The sequence below is a fragment of the Camelus bactrianus genome, chromosome 19, assembly GCF_048773025.1.
Source record: "Camelus bactrianus isolate YW-2024 breed Bactrian camel chromosome 19, ASM4877302v1, whole genome shotgun sequence".
Classification (NCBI taxonomy): domain Eukaryota; kingdom Metazoa; phylum Chordata; class Mammalia; order Artiodactyla; family Camelidae; genus Camelus; species Camelus bactrianus.
Genome location: NC_133557.1, coordinates 8,274,508 through 8,288,449, shown reverse-complemented (window position 1 = coordinate 8,288,449; position 13,942 = coordinate 8,274,508). Strand labels below are relative to the sequence as shown.

At 47.5% G+C, this 13,942-nt stretch overlaps 1 long non-coding RNA gene across 1 annotated transcript; it reads left to right on the top strand.

Moving 5' to 3' along the window:
* The first annotated feature begins 182 nt into the window (after window positions 1-182).
* Window positions 183-10,833, top strand: LOC141574029 (uncharacterized). Its single transcript, XR_012500565.1, has 2 exons — window positions 183-8,532; window positions 9,592-10,833. It is a non-coding gene; the product is annotated as an uncharacterized LOC141574029 (long non-coding RNA).
* Window positions 10,834-13,942: the final 3,109 nt, after the last annotated feature.

The following is a 13,942-nucleotide window of genomic DNA, read 5'->3' as shown; positions in this document are numbered from 1 at the left end:
ATAGCAACTACTGTAGTGACAATATACTCGTCTCTGTTCATAAAATACCTATGTATAAACAGGTAGTGGTTCCTGGGTGAGTCTCTTCCCTCTGCCTGTTTGCTTGGAAGACTACACTCCCCAGAAGCCTCTGGGGCAGTTCCCGCGATGACTTCCCGTCCTGCCTCACCGCAGGCGGAGTCTGCGCAAGGAAGGCTTTTTCCGGTAGGCTTGTCTGGCGGGTCCGGCATTACGGTTGTGTTTCTGTTTCAGTTCTCTCTCTCTCTCTGTCTCTGTCTCTGTCTCTGTCTCTGTCTCTGTCTCTGTCTCTGTCTCTATCCTGTGACCGCCATCTAAGTTTGGCTCCCTGCTGCCCGCACACCCTTGTGGTCATTCCCGTTTTACTTTCTGGAAAAACGGATTAGGAAGGCAACGCAGTCTCCCAAAGTTTTTATTGAGCTGTTGTCATCAGCTCTAGCACTCTCCTTTGGATGCCGCATAGTCACTTTATTCTTGTTAAAGTCCTCGAAGTTAGTGACAAGCTCTCTTCCAGTACCTGGAGGATGGTGTTGCAGAAAAGTGTGTTACAGCTCAGTTGTGACAGCAACCTGCATCTGGGCAAGAGACCAAGCAGCACTCTGAGGGTTGGAGAACTCAGGTTTATTACACCAGCGGGCCCAGAAGAGTTAACAGTCCAAGTTCTGGACCCCGTCTGTAGGTTGCCAGTTTATGCTTTGCAACATCGTATGCAAATAAGGTATAACAAAAGTTGATTAACTAGGAACAAGCTTTGTAGAAATGGGCCAATCAGGAGTGAGGGAAGTGGACCAATCAGGAGTGAGAGAAATAACCTATCAGGAGTGAGCTCCATTCAAATGAAGCACTACAAATGGACCAATCAGGAATTAGCTCAGGGAGCCAATAGAATTTTAGGAGTAAGTTCCATTTTCCTAGAAATAAGCCATTTCAGAGGCAAAAAGTGAGATAAAGCCGCTGGGCCAGGGAACTGGATGGTGCTGGCAGGAGAGTAGTGGCCCTGCCTGGGGGGGGATTGACGGTCTTTTTTAACGTGGCTTCCCACCTCATTCCCCCCTTTTGATGCTCTCTTTAACATCTGTAGGGAGCATCAACCTTTAGAGTGATGTCCTTTATTTACCACTGAGCTCTTCCTGGTCCAGGGGCCTGTACTGAGTAACCAGTAGCTATAGCCTTAGTGACTCTATTCATGAGCGAATGAAATGGGTAATGAGATTAAGGATGCAGGGACCAAACAGCAGTGCTAGATTTTTTATTGAATGTTTTGTCCCCGGGTTGTAGATGCAATCAGGAGCTATATGGGCCAATTGTACATTAAATGACTTGGGGCTTACATCTGCAGAGTCTGGGGACCACCCAGGGTGGCCATTAAACTTAGTTAGATCTGAACCTAATGGGCTGGCTACATGTTGGAGGGGCCGGGATGCAAGCAGAGCTAGCAATCACTTGCTAGTTGTGGGTTAGTAGCATTAAGAAGGTGATGGACATTGCTTAATAAGGGACTTAATTGGGGGTCCCCATTGTAAGGCATGGGCCTAGGTCTGTTTTTGTTTTCCCAGTTCTTACCAGGTCTATAGAAGGGCCCTGAGCATGTGGGCGGGAGGGGTTTTTTCTGGGGAGAAGGTCCCTGCCAAATGCAATTTGGTTAATGGGTCCCATTGGTACCCCCGTCATTGAAAGAGCTATGCCAGCAACTACTTTCACAAGCAGAAGGGTTTGGGGTTTCTTTTTTCTAACAGGGAGGTATGGTTCCTATAGCAGACATTGACTGACCATCAGGCTTCCTATTGTAGAGAGATAGAGTACAGCTAGTATTAGTTTCTGGCCTATGTTCCAATGCTGGGGTGCAGTGGCCATCAGTCCTACAGCTAGCAATATAGCAACAATACTCATTAATAAAATAAAGTCAGGGTGGCAGTTCATTTTTGTCTTGATCGGTGGTTCTTCAGGCTTCCGCCATGTGTTGACTAGCCAGCTTCTGGGTGTGTCTATAGCAAAGCTTGGTGCTCTCTGGCAGGTGAGGTGGGCATTTCTGGATCCTGGTTTTAGGTGGCTCTCCAGGAGCCTGGTTGACTCCAGATGTCCTCGTCTCGTGGTGGTGTTGCTCTCTTTACTCTGGTGTGATGAATCCACGGGGTAATACCTGCAACTTTAAGAGCTGTTGGGGTAGTTAATATAACTAGGTAGGGGCCCTTCCAAGTGGGTTTGAGGGGCTCTCTTTTCCAGTCTTTTACCCAGACTTGGTCCCCAGGTTCACGTGGGTGTAATATTGTTCCCAGTGAGACGGATCATATCAGTTACCCACCTATGGACTTCCCGCACAGTTTTTCCAAGGCCCTGCATTTTCTTATTAAGTTCTAAGCTCCTACCTCTAACTTTTTCTCCCAGTATAATCAGTGGAGGCGGTTTCCCATATAGGATTTCAAAAGGGGACGATCCCATCTTGGACCAAGGGGTGTAGAGTACCCACTGGAGAGCGATGGGCAAAACATCAGTCCAAGGTAGTTGAGTTTCCTGACTGATCTTTGCCATAACCTGCTTTAGGGTTCAGTTCATGCACTCTACTTTCCTGAGCTCTGGGGCCTGTAGGCCACATGTAGATTCCAGTGGATGTTTAGTGCTTTTGCCACTTGCTGTATTATTTCCACCACAAATGCAGGTCTGTTGTCTGACCCTATGGTCAATGGCATCCTGAATCTGGGAATAATGTCTCTGAGTAAAGCCTTTGTTACTTCTCTTGCCTTCTCAGTCTGTGTTGGATATGCCTCCACCCATCCTGAAAATGTGCAGGCAAAAACCAGTAAGTACTTGTATCCTCTGCTAGGCCCTATTTTTGTGAAATCTACTTCCATATCTTCAAAAGGAACCTGGCCACAGCGCTGGATTCCCTTTGGTCCAGTTGGCCCTTGTTTTGCATTGTTCAGGGCACATACGAGGCAGCGCTGTGAGACTGAGGCACAGAGGGATGGAAGTTGAGCCATCAGATAATATCGATCTAGCAGGGCCTCTAAGGCAGTTTTTCCCAAAAGGCTGAGCTCATGCTGCTAAAGGACCACTTGATGGGCTAATTGTTCAGGTATGTTTATCCATTTGTCAGGCATTGCCCACCATCCTTCCTTTTCTTTGGTTCCCCCTTCAGTTTTGGCCCATAAGTTTTCCTCTCTGCTGTATGCTGGGGATGTTGGCAGCAGTTTGGGTGCTAATCGAACCTTTGGGATAGCCCCAAGATCTCTGACATGGCCTGATTGATTTGCCGTTTTTTGCGTAGCCTGATCTGCTGGTTGGTTTCTTCTGTTTCTGGGGTCATTTCCTTTTTTGGAGTCCTTTACAGTGGATGATTGACATCTCTGTGGGCTCCCAAATTGCCTCTCATAGAAGTCAATGCGGGACTCATCTGGCTTTTGGATCATGGTGATCTTAGACATGTTGGTTGGTTTCTTTGCCCTGGCTCGCAACCCATGTAGGAGGGCTCTCCAATATGTCCGTAGAGCCTCCCGTTCGGCTTGGGAGTTAGAGTTCCATTCTGGTCTTGTGTCTGGGGCTGCATTCCGGGCCCATTCCTCCGCATCCAGGGTTCCCTCTGGGGCCTACTCTTGTAGCCATTTTTTAGTTTCTGTCATGATCCACTTTCTTTTTTCAGTATTGAAGAGTGTCAGGAGCAGCTGTTGAATGTCGTCTCAAGTTGGCTAGTGGGTCTGGAATATGGACTCTAGGAGGTTAATCATGGCCTGGGGTTTTTTTGAATATGGTGGAGTGTGGTGTCGCCAGTTCAGGAGGTCCCATTGTACTGAGAGGCTGGTAGTACAGAATGGAGCAACTGGACGGTACGAAGCCATCATCGTTAATATGTTGGGGCCCTTGGGTCTACCAGAGAGGAATCCAGAGGGTGGCTGCTGGCTGAGCGGCCTGCAGGGCCAAACAGTTTCCTCCCCTTGGGCTCCCAGCCCAGAGCCTAGGGTCGCCGTGACGGTACAGGCAGCGGTGGACCATCCGGTAGAAGCAGCTGTGGTGGAGCCGCAGAAGCAGGAGGAACATATGGCAGGGGTAGCATTGGCAGTTCTTCCGGGTTCTCCTGAAGGACTGACCTCATTGTATCTTTCTTTTTCATCTTTAATGTTGGGACCACGAGGACCATTGTCCCTGACCATTTGCGTAGATCCGGACCCTTGGAGACAAGGTTTGGGCAATTGTTAGCCAAAAGTCAATATGTAGGAGTTGGTTGCGGTGACCTGGGGGAGTGATGATTATCCAATATATGGCCCCAACAGCTGACAGGTCGAGTGTACCATCCGGGGGCCATCCCACTCCAAAGGTGGGCCACTCTGACTTACACAACGTGCACAATTTTTCTGGTGACAACTTAATTCCATAGTTTCCTGAGAAACCCTTTTTGAAATTTTTAATCATGCAGTCCAGAACTCTCAGCTTTTATTTTGAGGATCCCTTTATTATTAGTTGACAGATTTTATGGCTATACGTGTAGGTCTGCTCCTGGCACTGAGGACTGTGACCCCAGTACCTGTTTTTCTTTTCCCACTCCTCAAAACAGTGGAGTTCTCAAAAAGCTTGCTGCCTCACTGGGCCTAATATCTATCTGCTTGGCGGCAAGTGCTGCCAGTGAGTTAGGGTTCCATGTTAGGCAGCTGTCCCTGAGACTCCCCAGGGCGTGGATGAGCTCTGGGGGGGTCCCTGCATGAAGTCGTTTTTATAGCCTGAATTGACAAAATATGAGGCCAGGTTGGCCGGCCAGTGGCAGAATAAATGGACCAAAAAGGGTGACCTCAAAAGAGGGTTCCAGCCAGTCCTGGGGTGGCTCCCTCTGGCTCAGGTCGTGTGCTCTTAATTTTAGACAAAGGAGTAGTACTGAGGCTGGTTTATTAATTGCGACAGGATATTCCAGGGGACTGGTAACACGGTTGCGTCTGAAACTTTTAAAGTAGTCTCATTTTAGTTCCCAAAAGCACAGGGGTCATTTATTCATAGGCTGTTCTTTCCCTCTCTGTGTAGCCACCCTGTGCCAGTGTTGCGAACAAGACAAAGGGAGGGTTTTTGCTGTGCCCACCTGGCCGCTCCCTCGCAAGGACAAAGGTGCCTCTTAGCTTTGGCGGGTCAGTATAAACCGCTGACTCTGATTGATACCCCGAGGGGCTGATACTGCCATGAGCCATATGAGGTCACCATGACACTGCAGGTTGGGACTCACTTGAACTCCGTAGCAGATTGCCGTGGAACTACAAACTTGAATCTGATCGCATGCTTTTCAGACTGCACACACACTCATACAGAGATTATTTGCACATTCCCCTCCCTATCGCCGGGACATCCCTAATCTAACTTAATCTAACCTGATCTCCCCGTCCAGAATACTGTCAGACGGGGAGCCTGGAGAAGGTGATCAGTCTCCTCTTCTGTCCACTTGGACAGAACCTAAATACCCTAACCTAAATATGGATGCTTCCTGGGGCTCCTACCTTGTTTGGCTGTGTTGCTTGGTGAGTTGGTCCGTCCCTCCACTGAGTCCAGTTGGGGCACAGCCGCCCAGAGGACTGAATCACCTCCACAAAGGAGGACCTGGAATACTGTCGGATGGCATGCCTCCTCTTTCGCTTTTGGGGTTCCTGACCTCCAGGTGGTTGTTCCACCGCCCTGGTGGCTCAAGGGGCCGGCGTGGTTGGAATCTCACTGGGGCCTCCAGAAATGCTGCAGAAAAGTGTGTTACAGCTCAGTTGTGACAGCAGCCTGGATCTGGGCGAGAGACCAAGCAGCACTCAGAGAGTTGGAGAACCTAGGTTTATTACACCAGCAGGCCCAGAGGACCTGGCTCTGGACCCCGTCTGTAGTTTTACACAGGCTTTTATAGGCTGCCAGTTTACATTTTGCAACATCATATGCAAATAAGGTATAACAAAAGTTGACTAATTAGGAACAAGCTTTGTAGAAATGGGCCAATCAGGAGGGAGAGAGATGGACCAATCAGGAGTGAGGGAAATGGACCAATCTGCAGTGAGAGAACCAATCAGGAGTGAGCTCCATGCAAATGAAGCACTACAAATGGACCAATCAGGAGTTAGCTCAGGGAGCCAATAGAATTTTAGGGGTAAGTTCCACTTTCCTAGAAGTAAGCTGTTTCAGAGGCAAAAAGTGAGATAAAGCCACTGGGCCAGGGAACCAGATGGTGCTGGCAGGAGAGTAGTGGCCCTGCCTGGGGGTCCTGCTGGTCTTTTTTTTATGGAGATTCCCACCTCAATGGAAGTTTCACTCCGGCTGGAGTGTGGCTCTCTGGCTTTTTACCTAGGATCCTGGTTAAGGGCTAAGCTGGTACCTACAATCAGCAACACCCTAGATGGGATTCTGCAAAGCAGACCAAGTTCAATTCATGGGAAGTGCGTTTCCATTGTAATGGTAACTGAAACTTGATTTAGTTTTCTCTGGTGCCTTAGAGTCACCCTGTTCTGAGTACACGCCCCAAAGTTTGCAGGGACATGTTGTTGCCGGCCAGATCTCCATGGCCCTTCTGCTGCCTTGTACCACAAATTCCCTCAGCAGGAAGCTCCTGAGTGCGGTTCAGTAGGCGGAGGTTAAGCACCCAGCCACCGCGCCAGCTCACGGTATCCAGCAAGGGTGTCCCTTCCTGTCACTGGATCCTTTCCATTGTGCTGGTTTACAACATTCTGTGAGGGACATTGGATGTTTTGTAAGCGGATACCCATAGCTAATTATATAGAGAGATGTTTTTTTAATTGGGGAGCTAAATTAACAAGGTAGCCCAAGAAGTCTCCCTGTTAATGAGGGGTTTTGAGACACAAGCACCACCACATTTGAATGCCCTGTGACTTTTGGTTGAAATTGTATATGTTATTTTGTTGTTGTTATGTTGGCTTCTAAGGCTTTATTTTTTCAGATCAAGCCACACCCATGAAAGGGAATTATTACAGAGCCTACCACCCTTAACCCTAGCAATAGAAATATTCACCATCCTGATAAAACATTACAGCACACCACTGCAGTATTATTACTTTTCAGAGGAATGTTTATTTAAGTTGAGTTGAAGGTCCAATAAATGTAATTCAAATATTAATTAGCTAAAGCCTGTGTTGACCAGAATGAAAAACAAAGGAAAAGAATATTTTATGAGAAGTTAAAGGACATGTTTTTGCACCACCTGATTTGATCTCACTGTCCTCAAAGTGGATTGTTTTTCTTAAAACTTGCAAATATGTGAAATCAAGGAGCTTCACATTATAGCCATGGGGAAATCACCACAACAAAAAGGCAAATCTTGAGGCAAAATTCAAGGGCAAAGCAGAGAAAGAATCTTCCCAGAGGCTCAAATGATGTCCTCAGACACCAGACCCCTCCTGACAATTTTCTGGGACATAGTTCATTCTCAGGGCTGAAGTGCTGACCTCTGCCTTGCTGGATCTCCCCAAATAACGAGCACAGCTTGTCTTCTCACAGGACTTCTCAGTATGGTGTCAGGCACACCACCTCCTCATCCTTTGAAAGAAATCTGCCACCTGTCCCAGCAGAATTGTGTGTCCGGGTCCTTGTGTACCCTCCATCATGGAGTAGGGACAGTGACACAAGGAGGCAGAATCAGACATGTGGCAAAGTGCTCACCATCCCCCATGGACTCTCAAACTCCTCAGGAAAAGGAGTATAAAGAATGTGGACATCGATGTCACTGTAACACCCAAACCAGCCGCCTGGAAAGATCTTCCACAGTGGTGGCTGCCCCACCTGCCCTGGGACCACCTGCCCTGGGACCTGTTCTCTCCTGCTGGTGGCTGGAGTTGAAACTCAGCACTCTGCTTCCTGGAGGGCCCCTGTTTATTCCCTGCAAACAAGACCAGGCACCTCCTTCTTCCTGGCATTGTGGAGGATCAGGGGCTGCCTCACACTTGAGGGAAGACAGGAGAGAGAGAGATTCTAGTTGTCACGTGTGGTCAACACAATCAAAGAGTCATGGGAAGTGGTTTTGGGGCTGGTTTGGGCTCCATGGATGCAACCAACCAAATCTTGTGTGTGTGTGTGTGTGTGTGTGTGAGTGAGTGACTGGCCACCTGGGAAGGAGAGCTCCAGGTGCTTCCAATGGGGAGCTCCCTGTGTCTGTGAATAAATAGGCCCCAGAATGAACTATCCCAAAAGCTAGTGTTTGGGTCAATGAAAAGAACAGCTTAAAGAGGGGGTAAGCTCCCCACCCCTGGAGGTGTTGGACTCATGCCCACAAGAATCCCACCGTCCTCTAATAGGAGGGAGACAAGGAAAAATCAACAAGGAGGGACGTAAAACCAGTGCCACAGGGGCAGCCAGTGGGCAGACTGCAGGTGATCCTGAGACAACCCTGTGTGGCTCCTGCTCTAACGAACTTTATCCCCGATTGGAAAGGATGTTACCCAAAGCCTAAGAAACATCACTTCAAAGTGGAGACACCACTCTGGATAGGCTCAGCTGTTTGGCTGCAGCTTTCTAGAGAGCTGTTCTTGGACCCTGGCTTGGGAGCTTCCCCACTAACAGGTAAGCAGAGCTTCTTGACTGACAGGCACAGGCCTTGGGATCATCCTGTGGCAAGGAAGGGTTAAGCCCTCTTTGCCCAGCTACCCAGGGCACAGAGGGGCATGGATAGAGAACGTGCAGTGAGGGGAGGTTAATGAGGGTCAGGAGGGCCCAGAGCAGGAAGCAGGCACCTCCCATGGGTGGGCAGTGGGACATGCGCTCCATTTACTGGAGTTCTCTGGCCTGTGTAGGCTCCCTTCCCCTCCTGCATCCATTTATCCCTCACAAGTCCAGAGGGGGTCCTCTTATCCCCATTTTCCAGATGAGGAAACAGAAGCTCAGGAAGGATAAATAACATGCAGAAGGTCATACAAGACTGGACTCTGTCTGATTTCCAAGCTCATGTTCTAAATCACTTTCATATGCTGTCCTTGCTGGGCACCCAGAGAACTCTGTCGGAAAGCATCATTTCAAGATGTACTTTAGCGTTGAACGGCCAGCGTGCCCAGGACTCTGCCACAAGTCCAGAGGGCAGCATCCTTCAGAGTCGTGCCCCAGGCTGAGAAGACAGTAGAAGCAAAGCAAAGAAAAATGATAAGACTGGGAGTGAGAACAAGTAGGGTGGAACGGCTGGCCTGAACTGGGGAGGCAGAGGTGCCCAGAGATGCCCAGAGCGTAGGGGCCTTGCTTGGCACAGTCTGGGTTTCATCCCGAGGTCATGGGGTTCCAGGAAAGGGTTTTAAGCAGAGTAGAGGTGTGGTCAGATTTCTGTTCTAGGGCCCTCCGAGGTGGGAGGCAAACACAGGGACCCGTGGAAGGGAGGATGTGGTGTGATGGGGATTTTTTCTGAGAGGTCAGAGTGTGTAGGGAATGAAAGCCTGGGCCCTGGAGTAAGAGCAGCCGACAGTGCTAATCCCTGCCTCCTGGGACTGTGGGACCCGTTATCATCTCAGCCCCAATTTCCCCTCTTTTAAAAAAAAAAAAAAAAAAAGATAGTGAGACTACCTGCCTCAAATGGTGGTTGTGATGATTCAATACATCATTTAAAAGGCTTGCCATTAATGTTTTTGTTTTTCTCAGGTATATGCCCAGGAGTGGAACTGCTGGGCCATGTGGTGGTTCTGTTTTTGGGTTTTTGAGAAACCTCCATGTTGTTTTCCATAGTGGCTGCACCAAGTTACATTCCCACCAACAGTGTACAAGCATTCCCTTTCCTCCACGTCCTTGGCAACATTTGTTATTTGTGTTCTTTTTGATGATGGCCATTCTGACAGGCGTGAGATGGTGTCTCACTGTGATTTGGACTTGTGTTTCCCTGATATTGGTGATGTTGAGCACCTTTTCATGTTCCTGTGGGCCATCTGCATTTCCTCTTTTAGAAAAATATCTGTTCAGTTCTTCTGCCCATATTTTAAATGGGTTGATTGGTTGGTTGTTTGCTTTTTAACTGAAGTACAGTTGATTTTAAATGTTGTATTAGTTTCTAGTGTACAGCATGGATGGACTTTGAGGGCATTATGCTAAGTGAAATAAGTCAGACAGAGAAAGACAAATACTGCGAGATATCACTTACATGTGGAATCTAAAAAAATACAACAAACTAGTGAATATAACGGAAAAGAAACAGACTCGCAGATGTAGAGAAGGAACTAGTGGTTACCAGTGGGAAGAGGGAAAGGGGAGGGGAAAGATGGAGGTGGAGGATTAAGAGGTACAAACTATCAGGTATAAAATAAGCTACAAGGGTGTATTGTACAACATGGGGAATATAGCCAATATTTTATAATAACTATAAATGAAGTATAACCTTTAAGAATTGTGAATTGCTGTATTGTATACCTGTAACATACAATATTGTACATCAGCTTACAATTTTTAAAAATATGATATTGTAAAATAAATACATAAGTAAAGTTTTAAAAATAAATAAATACATGAAAAGTAAAAGGCTTGCCAACAGCCTGGCAGAAAGGAACAGGGAGGACTTGCAGAGAGCTCACGGGGAGCACCCAGGAAAGAGCAGCATACAGCACACGTGCAGCGTGGATAAGAGTTTTAAAATATCCATGTCGTTCTCTTTTTCTCACTCCTTGAGCAAATGACTCTAACCCAGAACCCTTTTCCTCGCAAGACCCCCTCAGCCTCCCACATCCCTGCTGCTGCCCAGGGCCCCCGCAGTGGGCCCCGGGGAGATGAGGACGGAAGTGATCTTCTCCCTCCATCAGAGACCGTCTGGCTCTTCCCAGGATGTGTATTTCCCTCCAGAAATGTTGGAATTGACGTAAGCGCTGCACAACAAATAAAGCAAAATACTCGTGTTCAGCATTTGACTCCCAAACTTGGATTTTGAATTCTGCCGACTGAAACTTGGCACTTGCCATCTACCTCTGCTTGAATTAAATCATGAGCCCCTGCAGCTGCTGACCTTCAACACACCCTGAAAGGACTTTAGGGTGGAGGTCAGGAACAAGGCACTCCTTGCTCTGGAAAAAACTGGCAGAACAGGCCTTCAGACAGTTAGATATTTTCAGGAGATGTTATGAGCCCAAAAATTCTTGCATCTCCTCATATCTAGAAAAGCACTAAAATCATTAACAGTGACATGTGCTCCTCGTGACTAGCAGCAAACCTCTGCCTAAACGTGTGCTTGACTGTACATCCCCCCTTCACTGATCTCATATATAGGACTGAGTTCCCCCGCCTCTTCAGAGCAGTTCCTCAGAGCTATCTGAAATGCTGTCTCCAGGGCTATAGTCCTCATCTTGCCCCAAATAAAACTTAGCTCACAACTCTCACTTTGTGTGATTTTATTACAGTCGACAGTTCCATAGCAGTCACTGTGGAAGACAGGCACTGTTGTGAGAGGGGAGAAATCTCTAAATTCCCAGATTGCACATTGAGATACCACGGACTAAAGCTGGCGACCTTACACAGCAGAAACACAGCAGCCACAGAGGGTGGGGGTCTCTGCGTTATTCACTGATGAATCCCCAGTGCCTCGCACAGGGTCTGGTCCTAGAGGGTGCTTGCTATTCTCTGCGGGAAGCAGAGAAGTGTCTTCCATGGTATAGACACAGAAGGTGCTGGAACACGAGGAGATTTCCCTCCAGGGAGGAAAGTGAGGTAAAAGCATCTCCCCTCCAGAATTCTAACCGGAAAAGACACCTGCACCCCAGTGTTCACAGCAGCACTATTTACAACAGCAAAGACATGGAAGCAACGTAAATGTCCAGCAACAGATGACTGGATAAAGAAGTTGTGTGTACACAAACACACACACACACACACACACACACACACAATAGAATACTATTCAGCCATAAAAAAAAAAACTAATGCCATTTGCAGCAACGTGGATGGACCTGGAGATTGTCATTCTAAGTGAAGTAAGCCAGAAAGAGAAATAAAAATGCCATATGATATCACTTATATGTGGAGTTTAAAAAAAAAAAAGACACAAATGAGCTTATCGATAAAACAGAAGCAGACTTGTAGACACAGAAAACAAACTTGTTGTTACTAGGGGGAAAGGGGATGGTAAGGGATAAACTGGGAGTTTGAGATTTGCAGATACTAACTACTATATGTAAAACAGATAAACAACAAGTTTATACTCTATAGCACAGGGAATTATATTCAATACCTTGTAGTAACCTATAATGAAAAAGAACATGAAAAGGAATCTATGTATGTATATGTAGGACTGAAACATTATGCTGCACACCAGAAATTGACACAACATTGTAAACTGACTATACTTCAGTTTTAAAATAAAAAAGACAACAACAAAAAAAGAAAGCACCCCCCTTCCAACAATAGAGAAACAGGCACGGCCAGGATGAACGGCAAGAACGAAGGCCTGTGGGAGGGTCCTCACTCATCTGGGGAGGAGGAGAGGCAGCAGAGCTGGGAGTGCCCCCAGCAGGCCTGTTGCTGCACAGTCAGCAGAAGAGGCCCTGCAGTGGGAGGGCCCCAGCTGGGAGGGGGGCTGGCTGCAGACCCTCCGGGGCCCCAGGCCTACCGTGTGGGGGACAGAGAATGCAACTGAGAGTCCTCTTGATGCAGGAAAAATGAATGTGGGGCATGAGGAGGGCCGTGTCCCAGGTCTCAGTTGAGTCCCTGGGATGTGCCCACCAAGTGTGGGTCCTTGGCTTCTCGCAAGAAAGAATTCAAGAGCGAGCCACAGTTGAGTAAAGGTAGATTTATTTGGAGAGATACATACTGCATAGAGTGTAGGCTGTTTCAAAAGGCGGGAGAAAGGCCACCAGATGTGTGGGTTGGGTGCTCAAGTTAAAGTAGAAGTAGGTACACACTCCAGAGACAGAGTGCAGGCTGTCTCCAAAGACAAGTGAGCGAGAGAGGCCATGAGGCACAGTGTTGCCAGTTTTTACGGGCTCGGTAGCTTCACATGCCTATAAGTGGGAGGACCATTCCAACTACCCTGGGAAAGGGGCTGGGATTCCCAGGACACCCACTCTTTGGCCTTTCCTGGTTAGTCTTGGAACTGTCATGGCGCCTGTGGGCATGTTATTTATCATGCTAATATATTACAATGAGTGTATAATGAAGCTCCAGGTCTACTAGAAGTCAAATCTCCCGCCATCTTGATCCTCAAGGCCAACTGGGAGTTGAATATTCTGCCATTTTGGTGTTAATTGCTGTGTCATTCCTTGAATGTCTGTGCTCTGCCCCCTTCCCTCCTGTCTCACTCTCACTGCCCTTGAACCTTGGACGGGGGCCAAGGGCATGCTGCAGGAACCATCGGATCCTAGAGGAACATCAGGTGACAAAGAGAAAAATTTTAAAGCTTGAGCTGAACTGTTGTGTGTGCATTTTAGCCGCTACCACACTTGCCTGTTCTTTTGCCCTTGTCCCTCGCCAAGGTTGCCAGGTGATAGGCACTCCTACTCCTGATCCCCTGGGGACATGACAGCCCTGGGCTGGGTCTGTCCCAACACCCCTGTGAGACTTGCCCTGGGGCAGATTCTTAATCCTATTGTATTATGGAACCCTGGCAAGGTACCTAGACTGCCCTTCTCAGAACACTGATTTTAATTCCATGAGATAAAATACTGGGATTACAAAGGAGACCAACGATCCTGAAATTGGTGTCAAAATAGTTTTTAAAAATCTCATATAGTGACACATGTGCTTCCTAAAAATTAGATCAAGTTGCAGGTCTATAACTACAGTAATTTCAAAGTAGTGATGAGCATAAATGATATTTTGAGATATCCCCAACAGTTAAATAATGAGCTATTGAAATATCTATGACTCCTATTGTGAATAAAATCACACACTTTTGAGGGAAATGCTAAATTTCAGTTAAAGGCCGGGAGAAAATGAAGGTAATGTTTTCCCCTATTCCTGTTCACAGACCCACACAATGTGATCCAGCGCTCTTGGAATGCCAGGGACGCCAGGTTAAGAA